At 42.0% G+C, this 16400-nt stretch overlaps 1 protein-coding gene across 2 annotated transcripts in view; it reads right to left on the bottom strand.

Moving 5' to 3' along the window:
- Positions 1-14911, bottom strand: part of RAB3A (RAB3A, member RAS oncogene family) — a 76537-nt gene extending 61626 nt beyond the window's left edge. Inside the window, exons 1-2 of one of the 2 annotated variants that reach the window (XM_089670030.1) lie at positions 14758-14900; positions 3854-3970 (exon numbers count right to left, since the gene is read on the bottom strand). The gene's annotated coding sequence lies outside the window, so the exon portion shown is untranslated. Of the gene's footprint in view, positions 1-3853; positions 3971-14757 lie in introns of both variants that reach the window. The other variant, XM_089670029.1, reaches the window with a different exon arrangement.
- Positions 14912-16400: the final 1489 nt, after the last annotated feature.

The raw sequence follows: 16400 nt of genomic DNA, 5'->3' as shown, positions 1-16400 counted from the left end.
CCCCAAGTCCAGCCACCATCTCTATATCAGTCTGTACATTTCAAATATTGCTGCCAAGGCACCCAGATCTTCTCAAATATTGACTGTTTATCTAATAAGATGCTGACTAATTTCTCATGAATTGTAATCCACGAGAGTTAATTCTTTGTGGCATCCAATTGACCCACAAAACTCTTCCATGCCTTAGCAATCGTCATTTTTGCTGCCAAAAATATGAAGATTAAGGTCTGGGTACACTTGGGGACATCTTCGATGAACTCATTTAAAAGCACCATTCTTGCTTTTTTAGTGATATTGACATTAGTCACAGTGTGGCTAAGTGTAAATATTCAAATCCAAAACCGCCGAACCCTGGGGGAGATCCTCCAAACATGGTATATGCCCTCCTGCCTGCAAACCCCAAAAGCAAAGAGGGGATGCCCTGGTGTATATCTTGGTGAGTCTGGAGGGGACCAGGCACCACCTTGAGAGGACTTTATAATTCGCCTCAACCAGTGCTGTGTTGAGAATGCCTTCATGCATCCTTTCCGTCCACTTAGTGTCTTCAGACTGTATTTCCATACTTTCATGCATTCAGATCTCAATCCAGCGATGTGCACAAGAGCAGAGACTCTCCCGGCTCTCTCTCTTCTCATTGGCTCAGTGACGGCAGCAGGAGCACCGCTCTTTGTGTAAATGGACACACTGAGTTAGGCTCAGAAGCCAGCACAAACGAGTGCCCAAAAACAAACAGCTTGCTATGGGGGGACTCAGCAGGGGGAGGAGCCAGAAGCACCGGTGGGGGGACCCGAGATGGGGAGAATTAGGACTGCTCTTTACAAAACCATTGCACAGAGTAGGTAAGTATGACATGTTTGTGTTATTAAAAAAAACAAAAAAACACTATCATTTTAAACATTTTTCAACATTTTTACATCTGCTGCTTCTAATAATAAACTGCTACCTGATAACCCTGCCATTAAGGTCCTTGTTTTACAACTTCCTGCTGTATAGTGACAATGCTCTCAACCCTGTCTCTCAGCTGTGCTGCTGCATTGCCACTATGTCACATGGGCTTCAGACTATTACTCAACACACATTACAAAAGCATGTTCAGCTCTTGTAACCATGAGGAAGCACACCCAAAGAAAAGCCATGCATTAGCATCACTGAGATGCAGGACAGAAAAAAGAAAAAAGGAAAAAAAGAAAAAAAAGGTGACGATAAGAACAATTAACTTCAATGCAAAATCGCGTCCCATCGACATCAATGCAAAAATCACCCCTTCTCCCCCCATGGACATCAATGCAAAATCTTGTCTCATTGATATCAATGCAAAAAAACCTCTAATTTTTTAAAAATGTTATATATATTTAATTTTATTTTCTGTCCAATTTTTGTGTGTTACTTTCAGTAAAAGTTATTTTACATTAGAGGGATTGAATCTTTTAAATTCATAATCATTGAAATTCAAAATATTAATTACAAAGTCAAATATAATACAAATCTATTTAAAAAAAAAATACAGATTTTTTTTAAAAAACTGTCCATTTCAGGCCATTTTTTGGCCAAGTGCATCCTGAATTTTTGGTTTCGGTCCAGAATTTTTATTTTTGTTACACCACTAGTGAAAACAATTGTTTTACAAAAAAAAATAAAAGACAAATGTTTATATTAAAGAAAGTGTTTTAATGTTAAACAGTGCTTAGCAAACTTAAAGCTGAATTCCAGAAACTAAAATTTAAATTTTGGTGGCTGCGAATGCAAACTCGCTTTCCAGATGCGTGGGAATGACATTAAGATTTAATGGCACCTGCACATGTCTGCAGAAGGAAGCGTAATGTTGTGCGGTGTGAAAAAGCACACAGATTTGTACTTGTTCCCACACTACAACTGGTATGAACAAGCCCTCAAACTGGATTTCTGCTCAGGTCTAGAAGATATACACAAAGCACACCACGATTCATGAATACACAGGATACCTGAATATTTACTTATCCCAGAATTCACCTTTAATGTCATCCTTTAAACTTTACATGTACTTCAAAAGGATAATTTCACCTTTTGCGAAAAAATAATAAATGCACTTTTTTTGCAGGTAAAAAAAATGTGCATCTATTATTTTTTGTTGCAGGAGCCTGTAAACCATTGTACCAGTGATCCATGCAGGTCTCCTGCAAACCTGTTAGTATACCTGCTTGCCCGTACAGGATGCATAGGAAGAGTCATTGAACTACCACGGTGCTGCACAGCACCACAGTAATTCATTGAGAACTACAAGCTGACAGCCGCTAAGGCTGTCGGGACTTGAAGTTTCTCATTCACAGAGGACTGGGAATGAGTGACACGGCAGGGGAGAAGATCCCCAGCTAGCTTTCCAAGTGGGGGAGCGGGGGCAGGTCTATTCATAACATATTACAGACAGAATATGGGTGTAACATTCATACGTAACATGTTATAAATGGTGAGGATGGGTCTTCCAACATGACAATGACCCAAAACATACCGCTACATACATTGGGGATCAAAAACGTATTTTATTCACTGAACTGCAACTCAATTTATAACATTTGTATTGTGTTTTTTCTGGATTTTTGGATGATATTCTGTCTCTATCATTCAAAATACACCTATGATAAAAATTATAGAACCTCCATTTCTTTGTAAGTAGGCAAACTTACAAAATCTGCAGGGGATCAAATAATTATTTTCCTCATTGTATTGTGCTTTGTGCAAAAGTTATAGTGTCTACAAACTATGGTATATATACACTGGAATTCATGCAACTATGACACTATATTAGTAATGGCGGTGATCAGCGACTTATAGTGGGATTGTGATAGTGTGGCTGGCAATCTGGTGCTTGCAGACCCTTGCTGGGAGGGTCACTGACACCGACATCACCAGTGACACCAATACAGTGATCAGTGCTAATGACACTGGCTGGGAAAGTGGTAAGGACACTGGCTGAAAAGGGATTAACATCTAAGGGCAATCAAAGGATTAACTGTGTGCCTAAGAATGTGAAATGTGTAATATGTCCTTATTTTACTTTACTGTATAGCTATATATCCTCCTTGCTTTGTAGAGAATAAACAGCTAGGTCACTGTTCCTTTTACACTTTGTGTGATTGGATACAGCAGATCAGCTGACTTCAGCCAAAATCCTTGGCTGAAATCAGCTGCCAAACTTCTGCTGTGTCCAATCACAGTACAGGCTGGCAGGACCTGGTAGAACCCGGAAGAAGGATCGCAATGTACAGGTACGTCGCCCGGTCTGGAGCTGCCACCTGCCTGCAGTACAACTAATGTGGGTGGCCAGCAAGCAGTTGACCACCAAGAAAGAATAGTATTGCTATTGGTTCACTCTATATTATTTCCTTTGGGTGCACCTGATTTCTGACTATGTATCTTGTGCAATAGCTGTACTTTTATACCTTATTTCCCTTACAGAATACACCTAGTTAGGACACTAAATGCAGTGTGCTCAGGCAGATTCTCTCACTTCAGGTGGAGCAGTGGCTGGATGAGGGCACAATCTCCACCTCAGTCAATCAGAAGAAGCCTTGTATTCATTGCTAAAAATAGAAGGCTACCTGTGAATGGCTGAGCAGCGCTCAGCCTGACTTGAACTTTTGGCAGCAGATGGGAAGTCCCGGTACCCCTACCAGAACATAGTGCTGTAAACTATATGTAACAGTTTATACAGCGTTGACAAGCGGGTACATCTAATAGTAAAGGAAATAGGTTATTTGGGCCAGCTTGACCTAATATAAACTAAATCTAGAGTTAGACTTTAACCACTTGCTCTCCAGAGGATTTACCCCCTTCCTGACTAGGCCATTTTTTGCGTTATGACGCTGCGTTATTTTACCTGACAATTGCGCGGTCTGCAATGCTGCACCCAAATGAAATTTAGGTCCTTTTTTCCCCACAAATTGAGCTTTCTTTTGGTGGTATTTGATCACCTGTGCGTGTTTTATTTTTTGCTCTATAAAGAAAAAAAAAAGACAATTTTGAGAAAAACTATATTTTTGACTTTTTGCTATTATAGATGTCCAGTAAAAAATAAAAAAAAAAAAAAAATCAAATTCATCATAAATTTAGGCCAAAATGTATTCTGCTACATGTCTTTGCTAAGCAAGATCCCAATACATGTAAATTAATTGGTTTATGTGAAAGTTATAGCGTTTACAAATGGCAGTATATATACTGGGATTTTAATTTATTTTTACAAGTAATGGTGGCGATCAGCGACTTAAAGCGGAACTGCGGCGGGCATTCTGACACTGGGGGGGAACTGACTTGGTGACACTGACATCCCCAGTGACATCAATACAGTGATCAGTGCTAATAAAAAGCACTGACACTGTACTAATGGCACTGTACAGAAAGGGGGTAACATCTGGGGCGATCGAAGGGTTAACTGTATGCTGGGAGTGTTTTACTATGGGGCTGTGTCTGTGTGCTTCACTGTAAGCACAGTGCTTTACATGGCTGTGCTGTGCACAGCCATGCAAAGCAGTGTGCATGAGCTGACAAGAGAGGAGAACTGTTTAGTTTACTAACAGTTCTCCCCCCTGTCGGAGATCCTTGGCAATCACTGGGCGCTGGTGAGTACTCACCATCCGGGACCCAGTGATTGACAGCCGCTGCCACGAATCTGCTATAGGGCAGATGGGAAGCGGTTAAAGTGTTACTAAACCCACAACAGTAAAATCAGTCTCTATATGCAGTAAAGTATGCTTGTTATACTCACTGTGTAACCTAAGGGGTTAATCCCCTGCATTGTGTAAAACGGCCGTTTGATCCTGTCTTCTCTGATACTCCCCTTCTTCTGTCCCCAATCAGTCTCCTGATGGAACAGAGCCTTGGGGACAAGTTGCACATGCTCAGTTTGGTGTGTATTGCTAAATAGTATTTTTTTTTCTTGGCAGGATTATGTGATCAGCACAGGGCCAATCAGCACTGTCCAGAGAGTGGGTCAGAGGTCCTGCAGCCTCATAGGACAGTCAGGGTAGAACGAAAACTCCACGTACAACCTTTAACCAGTGCTGTGCTGGACACTGATAGAAGTCACAAGACTGCTCTGACTGCTGATGAGAAAATGTATTTAGCAGTTTATAATTACTGAAATAATTGCATTTCCATGTTCTGTGTACTGTGGGAGACCAGATAAAGTGAATGCAGGGTCCTGGGTTTAGTAACACTTTAAAGTTGAACAACAGCTAATGCTTTATAAGCAGTTACAGAAAAAACAGGCGTTTTTCCTTTCTGGGATAAAGATTTTACATAAATGAATACAAGCTGATCACTGTAAGCATCCCTGTTAGTGTTAAATGGTTTGTTTCAACCCTCTAACTGCCCCTTTTGCTGGACAACTTGTTCTGTTAAAGAAAGTTGAAAAATAATATACTTACTGGCTGGATCCAACAGGTCAAAACAAAGGAAAAAAAAAAAAAGACTAAAAAAAATTAAATAGAAAACTAAATGCAGCCACCACATCTAAGAACTGATAAACTGAAATATATTACATATTTGTATCAAATAAGGCAAGAAAATAACAAAGTCAGCGCTCAGTGACAATAATTAGCTGCTATCAAAAAGTATATACACAAAAACACCAAAATGATACAAGAATAATAGTTTGGTTAAAGCGGAGCTCCACCCAAAAGGGGAAGTTAACCTTTAATGCTTTGGCCCCCACTCCCCATTAAGGAATGGCACCTTTGGGGAGCCCCCTCCCACCCCGTAGTCTTCTGGGACACATGACAGGTCCCAGAAGACTATGGGGCCATTCACAATGCGCAGCGCTTCTTGCACATGTGCAGTGGGCACCCGACTGTGAAGCCACAAACTGTCACAGCAGGGTGCTCACACTAAGGATGCTGGTGCCCAAAAGAGAAGAAGGTCGGTGAAATAAGCCATGGTGAGGACACCGCTGGACCGAGGGACAGGTAAGTGACTGTATTTTAAAAGTCAGCAGCTACAGTTTTTGTAGCTGCTGACTTTTTTTTTCCTTCAGCTGAAACTCCGCTTTAAAAAAAAAATAAAAAATTATATATATATATATATATATATATATATATATATATATATATATATATAATATTTTTGAAAATAAACTACAATACCCGTGACAATTAAGTGAATCAAAAGGAGCGAACAGTCCAAATATTATCACAATTCAAGGACAATCTTCTCCTCTGCGATTTATCTTTCATATGTTGGCATTAGTGATGTTTGACCTCCACCTTAGTTTAAATGCACACTCACCAGATCCAATTGCTGTCTAAATAAATAGAACAGCAAATGTGCTTTTGTAGACATTGAAGCTCTTCTCTAAGAAACACATGCTAAACAAATGAAAAAAAGACTGAAAATGAACCGCTTCCGCGTCGCCCTATAGCAGAAATACTGCTACAGGGCAGCACATGTGCACAAAATTACATATATATACGTGATTTTGTAGTTCTGGGTAGGGGGTGCGAACGCGCCCTACTTGCTCTGCCATTCCCGGCCTCAGCTGTCAATCACCGGGTCCCAATCGGCACCCAGCGATATCCGAGAATTACCAACGGGTGAAAGACCTGTGTATAAACAACACAGATCTCTCCCGTCAGCTCCTGCACACTACTTTATATGGCTCTGCATAGCAGAGCCATACAAAGCAGTGTGCTTACAGTGTAAAGCACACAGTGAAACAGCACACAGTTAACCCTTTGATCGCTCCACGTGTTAACCCCTTCCTGCTAAGTGCCATTAATACAGTGTCAATGCTTTTTATTAGCACTGATCACTGTATTGGTGTCACTGGAGAAGTCAGTGACACCAAGTCAGTTCCCCCTAGTGTCAGAATGCCCCCTGCAGTCCTACTATAAGTCGCTGATCACCGCCATTACTAGTAAAAAAATTTTTTTTCTAAATTCATATATACATTTATGACGAAATTTGATTTTTAAAAATTCTTTTAATAGCAAAAAGTCAAAAATATAGTTTTTCTCAAAATCAGTTTTTTTGTTTATAGAACAAAAAATAAAAAACGCACAGGCAATCAAATACCACTGAGAGAAAGCTCTATTTGTGGGAAAAAAGGGCATAAATTTAATTTGGGTGCAGCATTGCATGACCGCGCAATTGTCAGTTAAAGTAACACAATGCAAAAAATGGCCTGGTCAGGAAGTTGGGTAAATCCTCTGGACGGCAAATGGTTAAAAAAATTTTTATTTTCTGTTACAAAATTTTGCAAACAAGTAATTTTTCTTCTTCATTGATGTGCGCTGATGAGGTTGTTCTGATGGGCACTGATAAGGTGTCACGGATAGGCTGCACTGGTGAGCACTGATATGCTGCAATTATAACCACTTGCCCTCCTGAGGATTTACCCCCTTCTTGACCAGGCCATTTTTTGCGTTATGGTGCTGCATTATTTAACTCACAATTGCGCGGTCATGCAATGCTGCACCCAAATGAAATTTAGGTCCTTTTTTCCCAGTAATTGAGCTTTCTTTTGGTGGTATTTGATCGCCTGTGCAGTTTTAATTTTTTGCACTATAAGCAAAAAAAGACTGACAATTTTGAGAAAAAAAACAATATATTGTACTTTTTGCTATTAAACATGTCCAGTAAAAAAAAATTAAAATTTCGTCATAAATTTAGGCCAAAATGTATTTCTTTGCTAAAAAAAGAAAAAAAACCCCAATATGTGTAAATTAATTGGTTTACGTGAAAGTTATAGCATTTAAAAAATGGCGGTATATATACTGGGATTTTTTTTTTCTACTAGTAATGGCGGCAATCAGCCACTTTTAGCAGGACTGCGGCAGACATTCTGACACTGGGGGGGGGGGGGAACTACCTTGGTGTCACTGACACCCCCAGTGATGCCAATACAGTGATCAGTGCTAAAAAACAAAAAGCACTGGCACTGTACTAATGGCACTGGGCAGGAAGGGGTTAATGTGAGGGGCGATCAAAGGATTAACTATGTGCTGAGAGTGTTTTACTAGGGGGTGGAGGGTGTGTGCTTTACTATAAGCACACTGATCGGGATGACTGTGCTGTGTACAGCCATCACGAGCAGTGTGCACGATCTAACTGGGAGGAAGACTGTAAACAAAACAGTCTTCCTCCCCGTTGGTGATTATCGTTAATTACTGGGCGCCGGCAGAGCCCCTACCCAGAAATGAAAAATCACGTATATATACACACGTGATTTTGCGCAAAGGTGCTGTCCTGTAGCTGTATATCTGCTATAGGGTGGTCCTTAAGCGGTTAATCAAGGCACTGATGGACAATGCCATGATTATCAGTGTAAATGTGTGGTGTCAGCATAGCTGGTTATCGGCTTTCCTTTCCTCACATAGTGACAGCGTGTAAGGAAAGGAAATGCCAATAACCGGCATTTGTTTACATGGGATCAGCTGTGATTGGACAAGCTGATCACATGGTAAAGGGCCACTGTGATTGGCCCTTTACCTTGCTCTGCGATCAGCTGTGTCCAAAAGACACAGTGATCAGAGAGCATGCCCTAGGGCACGCCTGGGGGGCTCTGGAAGGACATCTATAGACGCCCTCCCAGAATTAGACGACCGTGCTTTAGCCATCTTTCAGCTTTGGCATGGTCAGGAGGTGGTTAAAAGAACCTCTACAATCACTTGACTCATCTGATCCTCTTGCAGGCTTAGAAGGAGGAAAGTTGCAAGGTCTGCATCCCTTTAGAATGAACCCTTTGGGAATAGTTCTCCAAAGACAAAGTTTTTGATGCAGAGGATGCCTAAAATTTGACATGTATCTTAGTGCAGAATTCTGGGAAAATAGCTTGTTGTTAGGGAGCCGGCAGCCGTTGTGTCCTTAAAAACCATGAGTGCTGTCAGCAGGCATGTGGCCTGGTATGATTCAGTTGGGGGAGGGGGGGGGGGGTTCCCTCATTCCCTCCCTTTCCTGGCCTGCATGCTCAGATTAGGGTCTACTATGGAATTTAGGGGGGGCCTCACTTTTTATTTTAATTTGGCTTGGGGTTCCCCTCAAAACGTATACCAGACCCAAAAGGCCTGGTAAGGATTGGGATGACCTCTACCTTTTTTTTATTTTTTTAATTGTGCAGTAAGGAGGATAGCCCTTCCATGTGCACCTTACGGCAAAGGCTGGTTAAGTTGGGGAAGCTGCCATCTTTTTGTTTAGCTTGTTTGCTGGGTACACATTGGATGCCTCCGGCTGCCACTGTTCTAGCTGGGCATCCAATGTGTAACTGTGCCTTTAAGGAGGTGTGGACTGCCTTCAGGCAAACCTGCCCTTAATTTATTTAGCTATATACACTCCAACTTGGAGACTCAAAAATATAGAGTTAGGACTGCAGTACACAGAGGAGCCTTGATGTAAGGCACTGAGGCTTGCAAATGTGTGCAACTAAAACCTCTGTTTTTAACGTGAACTGTTAGACAGGGTCAATTTAATTTTTTTGCAGGCTAGCTAAGTGTCCTGGGAAATTTATCTGTGTTTGTGTTGTGCATTGCCCTCCCATGTATACCTAACTGCAAAGGCTAGTTATAAATTGGGTTGACTGCCATGTTTTTGTAGAGCATCATTGCCATCCTAAGCAGTGCACGCCAGCACTTTCAGCTTCTATCAATAACGATCACGAAAGCAAAGAGCATGGAAGAAGCATGGGAATTATAGTGCTAAAACATCTCTGCACTTGCATGCATACACCCACACACACAATCCAGACGCTCCATGACAGAGCAGCCTAGTTGTGTGTAGTGCTGGGAACCAAAAGTCAACATAAGTAAGAGAAGAAGTCATTCCTGCAAGGCTAAAAGAGCTATAGCAAATCCAGCAGTTTAAGTCCAAGGATTTGGTAATAATAGAAGGTGAGAGTACATGTACACAAATGCCTTAAATGGAACTTCACTCTCAGTTCACTATTTTTAATCCTTATGCATAGTAAATAGATAGGAAAGCATATCATATTTACTTGTTTTATACATTTTTCTTGTACATTTCTTTAGTTACTTCCTGATTTCCATGCCAAGGCAAATAATGTCATACATCCCAGCAGTCTTCAGGAGGGGATGGAAGGGTCTCAGCTCAGCCTATGCCTGAGCTAAGGGCAGATGGATTCCATGAAGTAAATGATACACAAATCATCTGCCCTCACTCAAGATGACCTTGACCAGAAATGCTAGAGGGTGTTTTTCAAAATGATTTCTCAGCAAAATAAAGCATGGAGATATGGATGGATGGGTGAGTTTGCTTTGAATATTAAAAAAGAATGAAAAACCATTTTTGGTTTGTGGTGCTCCGATGCAGTGCACTTCCACTTTAATGTAACCAGTTAACACTTCTTTCACTACATTCTTTGCAATGGAAGAGGAGTCAAAGTGCAAATCAACAGATCGTCCATCTTTGATCCTGCCTCTGAATTTTCTGAATGAATGCAAAGCATTCTCTGACCGGAAGGTAAAGAGGAGAGATGTTGACATCACACTCTCCACCTAATCCAATCAGAGAACAGAGAAATCAGTGGCTTCCAGCTTCTTGGAGCATCGGTTAGGTATGGTATAAGCATAGTTACATTGATCCCTGCTGGCCCAATGTAACTTTGTATAAAATATCCATTCCATAGGGAAAATAATTATTTGATCCCCTGCAGATTTTGTACATTTGCCCACTTACGCAGAAATGAGGGGCCTATAATTTTTATCATAGGTGTATTTTAAATGATAGAGACAGAATATCAACCAAAAATGCAGAAAAAACACATGATACAAATGTTATAAACTGAGTTGCAGTTCAGTGAGTAAAATAAGTATTTGATCCCCAAGCAAAATATGACTTAGTACTTGGTGGAGAAACCCTTGTTAGCAAGCAGAGAGGTAAGACGTTTCTTGTAATTGGTTACCAGGTTTGCACACATCTCAGGAGGGAATTTGGTCCACTCTTCTTTACAGATGATCTCTAAATCCTTAAGGTTTCTTAGATGTCACTTGGCAACTTGAAGTTTCAGCTCCCTCCATAAATTTTCTATAGGATTAAGGTCTGGCTAGGCTACTCCGTTACCTTAATGTGCTTCTTCTTGAGCCACTCCCTGGCGGTACATTTTGGGTCACTGTCATGCTGGAAGTCCCATCCATGATCCTGGCTGACAGAAGAAGGTTCTCATAAAATATTTTACCATGCATAGCCTCTCAATGTGGCAAAGTCGGCCTGCACCTTTAGCAGAGAAACAGCCCCAAAGCATAATGACTCCGTGCTTGACTGTAGGGATGCTGTTCTGAGGGTCACAGTCAGAATTTTTCTTCCTCCAAACACAGCAAGTTGAGTTAATGCCAAAGAGCTCAATTTTGGTCTCATCTGACCACAGCACTTTCTCCCAATCCTTCTCTGAATCATTTAGATGTTCATTGGCAAACTTAAGAAAGACCTGTACATGTTCCTTCTTGAAGAGGGGGACCTTGCAGGTGCTGCAGGATTTCAGTCCATGGCAGTGTATTGTGCTACCCAAGCTTTGTTTGGTGACTGTGGTTCCAACTGCCTTGAGATCATTCACAACCTCCTCTCGTGTAGTTCTGGGCTGACCCCTCCCTTTTCTCATGATCATCCTTACCCCATGGGGCAAAATCTTGCATGAAGCTCCAGACTGAGGGTGATTGATAATTATTTTGTATTTCTTCCATTTGCGAATATTCGCTCTTACAGTTGTCTCACCAAGCTTCTTGCTGATGGTCTTGCCTTGTGCAGTTCAACAATCTTGTCCCTGATGTCTTTTGACAGCACTTTGGTCTTGCCCATGGTGGTGACATTTGAATGAAAGAAAGATTCTGTGGACTACTGTCTTTTATACACATAACAAGTTGTATTTAGTAAGAGGCATGGAAAGCTTTTTGGAAGTTGTAGATTTTAGTCACAATTTCTTGGAAAATGAAGGAATTAAATAAAATTTAGGGTTTTTTTCACAATTTTTTTTTCTTTTTATTAAACACAGCGGCACCAGTGCACTACAGCGTCATCAAATGACTGGTGTGGCAGTGATCAGGAACACAGACTGCTTTTTACATAATTTTATCATAGTAGTTTAGGGTCACCATAGTGGCACTGTACTACTCTGCGGAAGGGGGGGGGTTGATAAGGGATTTTTTTTTTACTGAGATTGCTGTTACAATGATGATCATTGTAACAGCAAACATTTGAAGTGTCAAGAATGGGTTTCATTCATAACAGCTGTGCTTATTGTTGACATGCTGTGATTGGCTACAGCTAATCAGATGGTACAGGGTGCCAGGTACCATGTGATAGCTGTGGGGCAATCACAGCATCACTACAATAAGCACAGCTGTTATGAATGAAACTCATTCATAACAGTTGTGTATACGTTGTGGTCATGTAACTCAAAGCAGCTGGGAACTGTAATTGGACAGAGCGGTTACAGGAGCAGCGTGCCAGCGCGCATGTGCCTAGCATCATAGATTTATGTTGCCAAGCGGTTAACTATTTCAATGCATGTACTAAGAAACAGTGATAATGTCTAAATAACTGCTGTCTGGCAGTGAAAAGTTAAGCTAGCCAAATGCTATGTAAAATTTTGATCGAAAATTTGGATACATTCACAGACAGTGCAAATTCCAGTGACAAGAATCTGTAATGACAGGTGTGTGCACAGAGCTGCAGCTGCTCAGCCCATATAATGCAATGACAGGCTGACAGTGGCTGTAGCTATGTGTGCCTGCTCACACAGCCCAGTGATTACCTACAGTCAGGGACAGATGATTGTGTGTGAATGCAGTCTGTCTGCCACCAGCCACAATCACTGCAAATAATTTCTGGCTGTGTGAACAGTAATGGATAGCTATGGCCACCGTCTGCCTGTCATTGCATGAAGCTGAACGGCCGCAGCTCTTCGCACACACGTGTTAATCCAGACACAGGAATCCACAGGTTCTTGTTGCTGGAATTCGCAATGTTTGCTAGTCGCCTGTGTGAACACACCACCTTACCAGCAGACTGGGAAGCCAATTCCAAAATAAGGAAAGCATACAATATTGAATTTAGGAGCAAACCTTTCACTGAAAGCTAAGATGAATGGCATGCATTATTTGTCCAGAATTAAATGAATTAGTCTTCTTCAAGAGAGGAGGAAATATAGTAACGTCGGGTAACAATCAGCTTTTAATGGGTCACACTGTGCTCCAAGTAGCTACAATCTATAGGGCACTACAGTATATTACAACGCTACAGCAGAAAGCGAGCCAAAGACAACCCCATGTTTGTTAAATGGAGGAGAAACTACTGGGTAGAACCAAAAAGCTGATATGGAATCGCTTTCAGCCATTACTGCAGTGGATGAGGGACATCAAGCAATAGCAAATTACAATTCGGCATGCTTTCCTGCTGAGAAAAGTGCAGACTGTGGAAGCCAAGAAGCTGCAGGGCTGTAGGTACAGACAATATTGTTTTCACTATAAAAAGGATTACAGCATGGCCTATTATAAAGAATGGCATTGTCATCATTTTTATTATTTTAATTTTTTATTTTTTTTAAACCACATGCCTTCCTTTTTTGCCATTTCTGACGATTCTTCAAAAAAACATGATCCACGTAAAACAAATTTCATTTTTAATGGCAGAGATGGTAGGGGGTTATTTTTACAGTAGGAGGACCACGGATGGGCAAAGATTAGATCGTGTTAATTAGGTTTGGCAAGCACACCTTAAAATTTCAATGGACACAACCTATTTCAATAGCTGAATGGAAGTGTGTGCATTTATAAACAGCATATAATATAAATACTATGAGGGGAATTCACTAAAACTGGAGCAGCAGTGCATGGCAACCAATCAGTTTATAGCTTAAGCCTGTTCAGTTAAGCTTTGAAAATGAAAGCTAAAAGCTGATTGGTTGCTCAGCTGCTTGAGTCTTCGTAATTTCACCCATCTATGCATAAATTCTATATGAATGCATATTGGCTGATGTTGCAAAAAAATTAAATAAAGCCACAGAACCTTGTGTGCGTTCATTTAAATCACAAAAAACATGCAAGCTCATGAATCATTAATTACAGAACTCAGGTGTATTGTATTTACACGGAAAGCAAAATGAGAATTTGCAAGTGAAGGAAATGTGAATTGCTTGGCTTTTCCAGCACCGTGTAGCTTGACGTCTATACGAACCTCCCAATGTCAGAGGGGCAGGAATAAAGGAATTATAACCCCCACCACCACCTATGTGTAAAATAATCTGGTGGGGGGGGAAAAAATGCATCGCCTATGAAATGAAGCGCATCAATTATTCAGCATGTTCATTTTATCACCTATGTTATAAATAGACTTAGTGCTATCAAATATCATACAACCTTGGATCCCAGAAATGTCCATGAGACAATGGAAGCCTATCCATAACCAAAGAAGTCTCTGGCCCCCCCAGCACATCCCCGATCTCCAGCCAGCTCTATTGGTGTCTGCTGATCATGGAATCATCTACTCTCCCCTCTATTAGACAGAGCCAGGAATAATACTAGAGACAATCAAGGATTTTTTTTTTTGCTTCTGATCTGATGCAAGCATTTCAAGGCTGCCCATGGATTTGCAATGCGAAAAGGCTACAGCGCCAGCAGCATCCTTCCATGACAAATGAAGGTTAGATCCTGTATCCGAGCAAGCATCAGCATGCAGCACAAAGGCAAGCCAAGGCTAACTGCCCTTTAAAGGTTCCCCCCATAGATCTCCCTTTCCATGTCAGCACACGATCACAACATAAAGAACAATAAACCTTGCTCTTACCCCTCAATATTTGTTCGGATCCCTATTGCACCAATGCAGCAGCTTTCTCCCTGCACCTGCAGAGCACACGCTGACGTCAGCTGATTGACAGCTGCAGAGTGGTGGTGGGCGTGACTACGTCGTCCCATTCCCCTGCCCCCTCGGTGGAAACGGAGTTACAGGATTGGCGCTGCGGGAAAACCAATGGAAGAGCGCCGCCTGTATTCCTTGTTAAACAGGGGGCGGTGACCGGTTGCCTTGGTGCCCGGGATGAATGGCTCTGCCTCGAATCTCCACCTTCTTTTTTTTTGTCTCCAACATGGATGAGAGTGAATTATAGATGAAGGAGGATAACGGCGGCGGCTGGTTGTGGTAGGGCTGTCGTTAGAGTGTCTTAAATATATGAATGGCTGCCGCTTACATTATTAAAGAGGCCGCGAGCTGTTCCGAGCCGTGCTCATGCTTCAGGTCTGAAGGAAGCCGCCTCCTCAGCCGCAGTTATGTGCAAACCATTACACAGGGCCGACATTTACCTCACATGCTGGCCCCAACCAAGCCTCCACCCTCCTCACGGGTCAAAGCAGCTCTCTGCAGTGTTGAAGAGGTATGGGAATCCTGTACGCCTTTTGTATCTGGAGATCCTGCCTGTAACCACTTCCTTTTGCAGCCTGACAACCCTATGGCCTGGTTCAAGCTCAGGGCTGCTGTTAGAAACCATGGGGCCCCATACAGTCAACCTGAACCCCCCCCCTCCAAAAAAAAAATAAAATTTACTATGCTTCAGTTGTGAATGAACACTGAGTGATTGGTATCAATCACTCATTGTGTTCATTCAGAAATAAATGTGCCATTTATGGGACCCTTCCCCCACTCTCCATCCTGAAGGATCCTATTGTGTGCTTGCAGCTGCTGGTGAGAAGGAAAGGAGGGGGTGCGGGCCTTGGTAGCAGAGGGAAATGTATGGTGCAAAAGGAGGTCGATGAGTGTGGTGGTGGGGGCAATTAATGGAACCGATCCCTGTATGGCTCCCTCTGCAGGGAGGGAGAGAAAAAGAAGCCAGCATTCAGCTGCTGCAGAGAGAGCCATACCGGTTCCATTAATTGACCCCCCACCACCACGCTGATCACCCTTCCTGCTCACATTCCGATTCACCCATCTGCCTGTGCCCCCCTGCTTGCCTGAGTCCTGTACAGGAGGACTGGTGGTACTCCCTTATCCATGGCCCTGTTCGCACCTATGCAGGTTGCAGTTGATGTGTTTTTCACACGCATTTTTTCACTGTGTCTTTGATGCGTTTTTTGGGAGGTGGTAGTTTTTTTCTCCATGCTGGAGAAACCAACAAAAACGCAAGCACTGTGTTTTTGATTATTTTTACAGCATTTCCATTCTAAGGAACCAAAAATGCAAGCTGCTGCTTACCCTTTCCAAAAAAACACACTGCGGAGATGTGAACGTGACCCATAGGAAACCGAATGGACTGTAGTGCTTTTCTGCAAACACAGAAATGCATCGGTATGAACCAGGCCTTGGGGTCGATCATTTGCAGATAATCAGCGCTTTAACAATAAGGCTCAGCCTTATTGTTAAAGCGCCCAGCCTGTTTGTTTCTCAAGTGGACCTGATTGGAAGGTCCATGCATTTCTATGGACAGGCGGATGTAAATG

This window comes from Staurois parvus, unplaced genomic scaffold (assembly GCF_062004578.1).
Source record: "Staurois parvus isolate SC_StPar_1 unplaced genomic scaffold, SC_StPar_1.0 ptg000086l, whole genome shotgun sequence".
Lineage (NCBI taxonomy): Eukaryota > Metazoa > Chordata > Amphibia > Anura > Ranidae > Staurois > Staurois parvus.
This window is presented reverse-complemented; position numbering and strand designations above follow the sequence as displayed.